This window comes from Pongo abelii, chromosome 3 (genome assembly GCF_028885655.2).
Source record: "Pongo abelii isolate AG06213 chromosome 3, NHGRI_mPonAbe1-v2.0_pri, whole genome shotgun sequence".
Taxonomy (NCBI): Eukaryota; Metazoa; Chordata; class Mammalia; order Primates; family Hominidae; genus Pongo; species Pongo abelii.
In genome coordinates this window covers 164424772-164436835 of record NC_071988.2, presented here as the reverse complement: position 1 = coordinate 164436835, position 12064 = coordinate 164424772, and the positions used below count along the sequence as shown (strand labels likewise).

The following is a 12064-nucleotide window of genomic DNA, read 5'->3' as shown; positions in this document are numbered from 1 at the left end:
TGATGTATTCGCATTTAGACTTTCTGGTATGCTAGGTTTTGTTTTCATTTAATGCTTTTAAAAAAAAGCTATAGCTGTAGAAACATGAACACTTACTGTGAGATAGGTACAGCTAACATTGTTTGAATTACCTATTTTGATCATTAATTAAAAATAACAGCATTTGGTGATAGCCAGTATTGTTATTTTCCCATTTTATAGATGAAAAAAGCAGACTTAAAGAAGTTAGGTAACTTCTTCACGGAGATAAAGTTAAAGAATAGTAAGATGGAATTTTACATGGAGTTTTACCTGCTACACAAACCATAGTCATAAATGAGATGTACAATTTTTAATACAGCCTTTTACATTTAACATTTTTGTATAAGCCATTTTAAACTCTTCATTAACGTCTTTTTAATAGTGACCTAATATTCCATCAAGTTAGTTAATGCAATTTATTCAAAGATTTCTCTGTTGTTGAATATTTAGGATGTTTCCATTTCTTTCCTACTTTAGTCATATTGTGGTAATTTGTGTATATAACTTTTTTCAATATTTAGGATTATTACTCTAGAATGGAAACCCAAAATTAGAATTACTAGATCAAAGAATATGAAAACATATTTTGAGAAGCCAATGTCACACTTTAATGATGAAGAAACAAGCTCATTAATTTGTTCAACATTCAACATATTTATTGCATGCCTCCAACATGCTGGCTTTGGTACCTGTAATGTCATGATAAATATTTGACAGTCATTTGTCTAAACAGCATTACTGTACAGTGGGTATTAAAATAGGATGTGCCTGAAATGAGCATCTTGTGCTAACCACATATGGTGAGAATGCTTCCTAGATTTTCTGGGACAGGGTAGGAACACTTTTAGAGTTCTTAGAAAATACTCTTGGGAATGTAGGAAAGTAGCATTCAAAGCAATCTCAAAATAGCATCAAGTATGAACTTTTTCTTCTTTGCCAATTTGTTAGATGAAATACTGTTGATCATTGTTTATAATGGTTATTTCTTTGAGTATTAATGAAGTTGAACATTTTTCATACGTTTATTCATGAATTGTTTCTTCATTGTGAAGCATCTTTTAAATATTTCTCATTTGATAGTATTTGTACAAAATAGATTTTTGTATATTGCCTTTGTTGCAAATAATTTTATATCTGCTTCTATTTTTTTTAACTAGGGAAGTTTTTATGTAGCCCAATCTGCCAGGCATTTTCTTTATAATTTCTTCTAGCACTTATAAGCTTCAGAAGTAGGATTTACCACTCCAAAAAAATGTAAAAATAATCAATTCCATTTTTCTTTATTTTTTATTTTGTATTTTATTTGTATTTACTTCCATAATACATCTGGAATTTATATCCCTGTCTAATGGGACATAATTGATTTTATTCTAAAAAGATAGGCAACTGTCTCAACAATCATTAAATACTTCATTTCTTTTTTATAAATTTGTGGTGCTCACTTTATTATACACTGGGTTTAGGTTCACTGTCTATATGCCACCTTGAAGTCCTATGCCCATTTATATTAATTTCAATTGTAATAAAAATAATTGTTAATTTTTCCCCACCAGACATCTGAAGGAATTATATTGTCCCTTTAATAATTAGTGCAGTGCTTGGCATATGACAGGCATTATATATTTGTTGAATGAACAAATGCATAAAATTGAATGTTTCTGGGATACCCATGTTTTCCCACTAATCTGTAAATCACTTTCTCAGCCATTTCTTCACTGTGTTATGTGTTATGTCACAAAATATATTTTATCATTAGAGCAAAACATTTTATTAATATTCAGAATATTCTTTATGATCTAGAATACTTTCTTCAAATGAACTTTGGAAAATTTTAAGAGCTTCTAAAATTACTTTCATTAGAATTTTCGTTGGAATTATACTAAAAATATAAATTAATTTGGAAGGAATTGATATTTATGCTGTAAATATTTCCCCACTTACACGTGTTACAGTTCTTTACTTCTCTTTATAGCTTCTTATAATTTTCCTTACAGAGTTATTCATAATTTCCCTATTGATTTTGTTGTTACTGCTGTAGTAATTTGGATTATTATTGCTGCTATTGGGAGCTGCATTCATTTGGAAATTTTATTTTCTATTTTTTGCTATTATATAGAAAAGCTATTGCTGCAAATTTACCTTGCATCCTTGTACTTTGAGTTATTTTATTAATTCTAACAGAATTTTTTTCTTTTTTTACAGTTTTTCTGTTGACCTGAAGGCTATGTTGATAATGCCATGTCAGCTTAATTCTACTTTGCCTTTACAATTAGGGATGGAAACTGAGCAACAACTATAAGATTTTTAAAACCTTTGGGAAATTAGATTTAATTTTAACATTTATCTTAAAAATAGTTTAATCTGGATTCTAGTAACTATATGTGAATAATTTCCAAGACACATATTTTAATGCTGGACCTATTAGGGAACAAATGTATGGGTTCTCAGGACCCATGAAAACCTGTCGTCTTAGTTCATTTATATTGCTATAAAGGAACACCTGAGGCTGGATTATTTATAAAGAAAAGAGGTTTATTTGGCTTATGATTCTGTAGGCTTCGCAAGAAGCATCGAATGAACACCTGCATCTGATGAGGGCTTCAGGCTACTTCTATTCATGGTGGAAGGGGAAGGGGAGCCAGTGTGTGCAGAAATCACAGGGTAAGAGAGGAAGCAAGAGAGAGCAAGAGGGGAGGTTCCAGGTTCTTTTTAAGAATCAGCTCTTGTGGAAACTAATAAAGTGAGGACTCACTTACTCCCCCCAGAGAGGGGCATTAATCTATTCATGAGGAATCCACCCCCATGACTAAGGCACCTCCCATTAGGCTTCGTCTCCATCATTTGGGATCAAATTTCAACATGAGGTTTGGAGGAGCTAAGGTCCGAATCATAACAGCCATATTGTAGAATTTGCTGACTTACATGGCATGATCTCTCCTCGATCTCTTCTAAATTCTATCTCACTCAGCTTCTGCCTTTGCTATAATATCCCGAAACCTCTCACTGATGTGGGTCCTTAACCTGGAGTTATTCAGGCTATTTGGGGTCAGCACAAGGCCCAGGTTTCTTCCATGGGGTAAGATAGAAAAGACAAATAGTCAGCTCTGACTTTAGCTATATCCCCATCACACCAGGATCCTGGGGTAGAAAAATAAAAAGGATGTTATGAAAACCTCATTCAGGGCTGTGTTAATTTGCTTTTGTATCATGGTAAAGAAATACTTGGAGCCGGGTAATTTATAAGCAAAAGAGGTTTAATTGGTCCATGGTTTTTCAGGCTTTATAGGAGGCATAGTACTGGAAATCTGCTCCTGATGAGGTCTCAGAAAGCTTCCACTCATGGTGGAAGGCAAAGGAGGAGCAGTCACATGGTGACAGGGGAAGCAAGAGAGGGAGGGGAGGTGCCACTTTCTTTTAAATAACCAGATATTGCATGAACTCAGAGCAAGAACTCACTTATCACCAAGAGAGTGGTGCTAAGCCATTAATGACGGATCCTCTTCCATGATCCAGTCACCTCTGATCAGGCCCACCTTCAACATTGAGAATCACATTTCAACATGAGATTTGAAGGGGACAAACATCCAAACCATATCATTTTGCCCCTGGACCCCGAAATCTCATGTCTTTCTCACATTTCAAAATACAATTCATGCCTTTCCAATAGTTCCCCAAAGTCTTAACTCTTGCAAGCATTAACTCAAAAGTCCCGAGTCTAAAGTCTCATCTAGAAATTAGTTCCTTCCATCTATGAGCCTGTGAGATTTAAAAAACAAAAAACAAACAAACAAAAAAAACTAGTTATTTACTCTCAAGATACAATGGTGGTACAAGCATTGGGTAAACATTCTCATTCCAAAAGGGGAAAAATTGGCCAAAAAGGGGGGCAATAGGCCCCACACAAGTCAGAAACCCAGCAAGGCTGTCATTAAATCTTAAAGCTTCAAAACAATCTCCTTTGACCTCATGTCCCACATCCTGGTGTGAGGGCTGGACTCTCATGGCCTGAGGAAGCCCTGCCCCTGTGGCTTCTGTGGCTGCAGTCCACACGGCTGCTCTCCTAGGCTAGAATTGAGTGCTTACAGCTTTTCCATGCTGAAGCTGCAATCTACTGGTGGCTCTACCATTCTCAGGTCTGGAGGTCAGTGACCCCCTTTTCACAGCTCTACTAGGCAGTGCCCTGGTGGGGACTCTTTGTGGGTCTCCTCCTACATTTCCCCTCCACATTGCCCTAGTAGAGTTTCTCTTTTGGGGTTCTGCACTGGTGATAGGCTTCTACTTGGGCAACCAAACTTTCCTATACATCCTCTAAAATCTAGGTGGGAGTGGCCAAGCCTCCTTCACTCTTGCATTCTGTGCATCTGCAGGCTTAACACCATGTAGAAGCAATCAAGGCTTATGGCAGCTTATGCTCTTCAAAGTGGCAGCCTGAGCTCTACCTGTACCTGAACCCCATTGAACCAAGGTTAGAGATGGAGTGGCCAGGTTGTGGAAAGCAGTGTCCCAAGGTGGATCAGGGCAATGGGGCCCTGAACCTGGCCCCTGAAACTATTCTTTCCTCCTAGGCCTCTGGGTCTATGATGGCAGGGGCTTCCTTGAAGACTTCTAAAATGCCTTTGAGACCTTTTTCCCATTGTATTAGATATTTGCACTTGGCTCCCTTTTAGTCATGCCAATCTCTCTAGCAAGTAGTTGCCCTGCAGCCTGCTTCAATTCCTTTTCTGAAAAATAATTTTTTTTTCCCTCTGCCACATGGTCAGGCTGCAAATTTTTCAAACGTTTACACTCTGCTTCCCTTTTAATTGTAAGTTCTAACTTTAAGTCATTTATTTGCCTTGTATCTGATTTAAGTTGTTAGAAACAACCAGATCACATATTGAATGCTTTGCTGCTTAGAAATTTCTTCTGCCAGATACCCTAAGTCATCAGTCTTAAGTTCAAATTTCCACAGATTCCTAGGACATGGACAGAATGCAGCCAAGTTCTTTGCTAGGGACTAAGAAGGGTGACTTTTATTCTGGTTCCCAATAAGTTTCCCATTTTCATGTGAGATCTCTTCAGCCTGGGCATCACTGTCTGTATCTGTGTCAGCATTTTCGTCACAACCATTTAATCAGTCTCTAAGAAGTTCCAAACTTTTCCTCATCTTCCTGCTTCTTCTGAGCCCTCCAAACTCTTCCACCTTCTGCCCATTATCTGCTTCCAAAGCTGCTTCCATATTTTCTGGAATCTTTATAGTAACACCCCATTCCTTGGTACCAATTTTCTGTCTTAGTTTGCTTTTGTGTTGCTATAAAGGAATTCCTGAGGCTAGGTAATTTATAAATAAAAGAGATTTATTTGGTTCACAGTTCTGTAGGTTCCATAGGAAATGTGGTGACAGGATTTGCTTCTGGTGAGGCCTCAGAAAGCTTCCAATTATGGTGGAAGGCAAAGGAGAAGCAGACACATAGATGGTGAGAGAGGGAGCAAGCTGGCGAGGAGCTGTCACACTCTTTTAAACAACCAAATATCATGTGAACTTGGAGCAAGAACTCACTTATCACCAAGGGGATGTTGCTAAGCCATTCATGAGGATCCTCCCCCAGGATCCGGTCACCTTCTACTAGGCCTCATCTGCAATGTTGGGAATCACATTTCAACCTGAGATTTGGAGTTGACAAACATCCAAACCCCATATCAAAGGCCACAAAAGGAATGGATACAGGGACCAAAGAAGGTGCTGGCCTATATAGAATAAGGTAGAAGCACAATAGGAGGCCACCTCAATTTTTTGGAATGTTCTGCATTTTAATTCTTAACAATAATGTTCAATTCAGTTTAACACCCAGAAGTTGTTTAACATAGAAATTCGAATTTTCTACTGAAAGAAAACTTCTGTGTCCTAATTAAAGAAAATATCCTATTTGGTCATTTATCATGAAGATAATGATAAATGTTAAATAAGGTCTTATTTGCATTAACTCTGTGGGATGTGTACTTAAGGTGACTATACACTTCAGTGGGTTTTAGTAAATATTGGCTCTTGCTACATGATGGGAGCTGACAAGTAATGAATGACCCCATAATGGGTACAAAAAAAAAGTCTGAAAGACTCAGGCTCACATAAGACAGTTGATCTTTCTGCATCATAAACTTTTGTCCTTTGGACTTGCACAGTTATCCAGTTTATATTTGATGTATTTATTCATTGCTGTATAAAGTGTTACCTGTCTTCTGTATGCATTACTGGTATTTAAAAAATTATTCAAGGGCTTCTTTGGACACTATGGACTATATGAGACTATGTTGGCCTCTGTATGTTCATATTTTACTTGCAAGGTAAGCTCATCACCTTTGCAGAAGTAGTGTCAACTAAAACATCCAGAAAAGATGTGCAGTCTGTTCTGTTAATAAGGACAGGACACTGCCATCTACTCTGTACAACAGAGCACAATGCTTAGCTTTGGGTAGATTTGAATAAGATGAAAGTTAAGTTATGATTTTGTTCAAGTGTTAAAATAAAACTATCTCAGACACTTAAGGACCACAAAAATTTAGACCAAAGTGTCTTGTAAATTCTACCTGATGAAAGTTTGATATAGCAAACATATGACTTTTCTATATTATTTTCTGTTTTGAGTTTAGTAATAAATAAATGGTTTGTATTTTCTTTAGTTGCAACTAAGTGATCAGTTTCATGATTTCTCTTATTATGAAACATGTTTTTTTTTTTCTTAGCACTTATCTTAAAAGCAACTCTGGGTCCACTGAGCTCAAAAAATGAGAAATCTAAAGAAACATTGGAATATTTTGTTTTCCCCAAATTAAATGAGTCCTGGTATAATTTAAAGCTTATTCTTTGTAGTTTCACCTTCTTATATTGAAAACAATACAGAATGATGAGAGATATATGATAACGTGAATGAGAAAATTTTACATCTCATCTGCATTATTGACATTACTAGGGGAAGGTTTCTTTCAAATAAGATACAATGGTTAAAGAACAACTTTAATCCAATGAGTTACTACATCTTTTGACCAAATAATATAAAATCTTGGTAACTGATAGTAAATTTACAATTTGAAAACTATTCCTGATAATAAAATAGAGAAAAGAACCAGGTAACATTTTTTATACACATATTGAATTATATATAATAGTAAATTGTTTTCTAAATAGCATGATATATAGTGGTAAAATGCCCAAACTCTGGAACCAGATCAGTGGTTTTAAATTCAAATACTACTCTTTACCTGTGGGACTCTGACTGAATTACTTCATCTGTCTTTGCCAAATTCTCTCTATATAGTAATAATGGTACCTCCCTCATAGAGTGGTTGTATTGGGGGTCCCCAAAACTACCTTTAAGCTGAATGTTTTACTAATATATCAGTCTGTTATCATGCTGCTAATAAAGACATACCTGAGACTGGGTAATTATTTATAAAGGAAAGAGGTTTGGGAGGCCTCAGGAAACTTACAAATATGATGGAAGGAGAGGCAAACATGTCCTTCTTCACAAGGTGGCAGCAAGGAGAAGCACAGAGCAAAAGGGGGAAGATCTTATAAAACCATAAGATCTTGTGAGAACTCACTCATTATCACCAGAACAGCAGCACTGGGTAACCACCCCCATGATTCAATTACCTCCCACCAGGTCCCTCCCACAACATGTGGGGATTAAGGGAACCATAATTCAAGATGAGATTTGGATGGGGATACAGCCAGACCATATCATCTAAGATACAGAAAAGCTGTATAATCATAGTCATGCTTTAATATAGCAAAAGTATACAAATTAAGAATAGCAAAGAGAAAAGTTCATGGTGCAAAGTGTAGGAACAAACTCCCGGGTATCCTCTCCCAGTGGAGTCACATGGAGGTGTGATGAAAGCTGCTGGCAAAATGATATATAACCCATGAAGTGTGGTAAACCAGGGAAACTCAGCCAAGCTTTGGTTTCTAGAGTTCTATTAGATGTCACTCACATAAGCATGCAGCACTGGATGATTCAGACACCAGAACCCCTTCCCACAAGCAAAAATAAATGTTCATCATAAATCACATTTTAGAATAAATTTATCTGATCGAACTGAAACAACATAGCCTAAGGCCTCATGCAAACAAAACACTCTTATCAGGTAGACTTTTCCAGGATTTCAGAGGTTATCTCCCAGAAGCTAGCTGAAGGCCAGACCTGAAGATTCACCTTTCTTTGTGATGGGCAGAGTTTGAGTAACTCAGGCCTGCTGAGTTAACCCTTTCTTGCCAAGTAGTTCTGAGGAACAAATGAGTTAATCCATGTAACTTAAAATAGTGCCTGGCACAGGATAGTACTTGGCACACTTAAGCAGCAAACAAGGATCAGTTATAATTTATTCTAGAGAGACTTTACGGGCTGAATGAAGCTGACTAATTTGGGATAGAAATAAGAAATAGCTATGTTCCATGAATCTTGTGATGATGGTAAATCCCCAAGTTTGAATGATGGGCATTATAAGCATATTAAACACTTTACCTATGGGTGCTTTAGTAAGAAAATTTCAGTAAACACTAAATACTGACTTTTTTTTCATTTTGTTTTTTGCAGAGCCTTGAAATCAGCAAAACAATAATCAGAGAGCAGTTCTGTCAAGGAAAACAACATAAATCAGGTACAAGAGTTATTCTTAACACGTAACATTAACACGTTATATTCATTTAAACTGATGATTAATTCGAGCTTATTAACAAAATATTTTAAGATAATGCCAGTTAGGTGTTTTACCATATGTGTGACTGCATGTTACAGATGACTGGCCAAATTTTATAGATAAATTACTTTCTATAAGTACATTAAACTAATGTTGAGGGTTTTAGTTAGGCCAGGCCTAGCTTAGGCAGAAATGTGAAGAAATTAAGAAATTAATATTATTACTTCTTATTAAATTAATGCATATGCACTAAAGTTTTGTTATTTGGGAAACACTCATCTGTAAGGTGATGTTACAGAATTGGACAAATCAGGCAGTACTTACAGTGCAGTAGAGGAGATTCAGTAGATATCGATATATAAGTAAAAGCTGTGATAAATGCTGTGATGTAAAATAACAGAATTCTATGGGATAAAATATTGGGAGACAAAGAGTCTACTGTGGATTGGGTAGAAAGAGGCTATTTCTCTGGAAGATGACATTTAAACTATAACCTAAAGTATGAGAATAAAGAGTCCCAGGCAGATGGAACAGCATGGAACAAAGAAAATAAATAAAGAAAAAAAGAAAGAAAACAATTGAAAGAATAGTGTGGCTACAGCAAAGTCACAGAAGGGAAGACAGATATAAATGAAGCTGGGTTGAAAATAAGATGAAAAGCCCAGCCCCACAGGCCCTTAATATCCGTTGTAAGATGCCTCTGGACTTGCTCTTCTTGCATTTCTGTGTGATGTCATTTGGTCTTCTCTCCTGGTCCCCTGAATATAGATGCTTTCGAATCTGTCACCTGACCTCACCTTACCCCAGCATGTGTGTGTGTGTGTTTGCACTTTTATTTAACTTAATATTTCCTGAAGTCATTTCCAGGATTATAAGGATTATATTGGGAAATCTTTCAAAAGTTTACCTCTTGGGAATATGCATTTTAAGAAGTTTCTTTTGTACCTGAGACTGGCCTGCTTTTAGGGAGCTTGACCTATCTTATGGCTATGAGCACTAAACTACGTTAGATAATTTTCTAGAATCTAGATAATGCAAGCCAGAAAAAGTCTGTTTGCTTCATTGGTTTATTTTTTTCCAGCTGAAGATTTTTCTTGACCTTAATTATATGGTTAATTGCCTCAAATCCTGATTATACTTCGCATGTGAAAACAGCCTCAGGTATCCAGAACAACTGGAGTAAAAGCTTCCTAAATAATTTTCAACATTAGCATTAGTAATATTGGTTTTCTTAAACGGAAAAAAACTACACAAATTGCTGTTTTCATCTCAGTTAATCTGAATCATATTTCTTTCCTTTGAAAATGCTTATTCTCTTTGATTTATAAAGTTTTATAATGCAGGCTTCTGAAAAAGTCTTAAAGTAAGGCAAATGACTTGGGGTAATGCCTACTTTAGTACTTTGAAGAATGATTTGATCTCTAAGAAATAGCTATGTTCCATGAATCTCACTCTGTCACTCAGGGTCTCACTGTGTCACGCAGGCTGGGTTGCAGTGGCGCAGTCATAGGTCACTGCAGCTTCGACCACCCAGGATCAGGTGATCTTCCCACCTCAACCTCTCTCAGTAGCAGGGACTACAGGCATGCACCACCATGCCTGTCTAATTTTTTGTAGAGATGGAGTTTCAGCATGTTTCCTAGGCTCGTCTTGAACCCCTGAGCTCAAATGATCTGCCCATCTTGGCCTGCCAAAGTGCTGGGATTATAGGTGTGAGCTACCATGTCGGGCCAATGATTTGATTTGATATAAAATGTGGAGATTTTGTCTTTGCAGCACTAAAAGTCTGAAAAACCCAGAGTTGACTTATGCTTATTCTGGAAGAGAAGTTTTCAGCATATGTGTTGGAAAGGGCATCAACTTTTTTAGACCAATTCAGCATCTTCCAATTAAGTTGACTGTTATTAAAAACTGAGACAAACATCACAGAATTTCCTAGGATTTCATAACTTACAGGCAAAACGGCTTGTTTCATTCCAGAAAGACAAGAGACAGCTGCTTTTTAATTACTACTCTTGCCGTTTGCTTTCTACTAGAGATGTGTCTCAAACATGGAATCTAATTAGAAATCTTAATAGAAAATGGATTCTTAAAAAAAGAAAAGAAAGAACATAGACCAACATTGAAACATAAATGTAGGAAGAAAAGCATCATATTCCAGCCGGATTGAATAATCACCCGTCTGAAAATTAGTTGGCGTCTGGGGAGCATGTTATCTGACACCAAACTGAACTTTACTGTTTCCTCTTTCAGGAGGAATTTTCCAAACCAAATAAGGAGTCTTGTAATCTGTAAATTATTGTTTTCAGCGATTATGTTTTTCTCGGGATAAAAGCAATGGTTGTGAATTTTGAAGCCTGGGTTAAATCCCAGCTGCTTTACTTGTTTCTAGTGTGACCCTGGACAAATTTTGTAACTATTCTTAATCTCAGTTAACTCTTCTCTAAAATGGGATTTGCAAATCCTGTTTTTTCAATATTGTTACTGTCTTGTTGCTCTGTTGACTGACACATTGACTGGTATGTAGTAGCATATCTAGATATAGTAAGTTCTAGAAAGGAAGGGAAGGAAGTTAAAAAAAGCAAGGAGGCTAACTTTGAGAACATATATCTAAGACAATATTGCAAATACAAAACATTGAGAAAGTGCTTATTCTGTACACTGGAGGCAAAGACTTAAAGGCACATTCATTTATCCTTTTATTAAAAGTATTTTTTCTTGTAGATGTTCTAGATTCTGCTATCCAGATTTGAACTCCAATTAGAGACATAGTAACGTATAATTTCTGAATTACTCACAGCACATTGCATGCTGCTAAGCTTGATAGATGCTCAATTAATATTTGATTGATTGAGTGAAGCTATGAACTAACAGTGCTAGGACGCAAATAGCCCACATTGTCCTTTTCTCTGGTTTACAAACATCGTATCTAACATCTAGAGTTAGAGAAATTACACTTCTCTGTGATTTTTTTCATTCATTGATAGTAGAGATTCTAGCCAGACTGAATAATCACCCATCTGAAAATGTGCTGCTTCTGCGTGCACTGCTACCATCAGATTGGCCAGTTTGCTATTATTTGTGTATATTCCACATTACTACATTTTTGTCTTTACTCACATTTTTAAATCCTCCATTGTCAATATTCTCTTCCCTATTTTCTTTCCCATTCTTCTTCCTTTCTTCTTCATTTCACTCTTCCTCCTCTTCCTTCCTTTTATCTACCCTCATGTTTTTGATGCAAAAATTTATTAAATTCTTATAAAAATAATTGCCTCCATGAAACTGTCCTAGATATTTCCTGAGATAATGATCTTATCACCTTTTTTTTTTTTCATTTGTTTGTTTTCAGGCACTGCCCTTTGAT

The 12064-nt window shown here is 36.3% G+C and overlaps 1 protein-coding gene across 9 annotated transcripts in view; it reads left to right on the top strand.

The window, feature by feature from the left end:
• Nucleotides 1-12064, top strand: part of INPP4B (inositol polyphosphate-4-phosphatase type II B) — an 829855-nt gene that overhangs the window by 387799 nt on the left and 429992 nt on the right. For all 9 annotated transcript variants that reach the window (XM_024245636.3, XM_054553363.1, XM_054553366.1 and 6 more), the window contains 1 exon segment: nt 8595-8658. The gene's annotated coding sequence lies outside the window, so the exon portion shown is untranslated.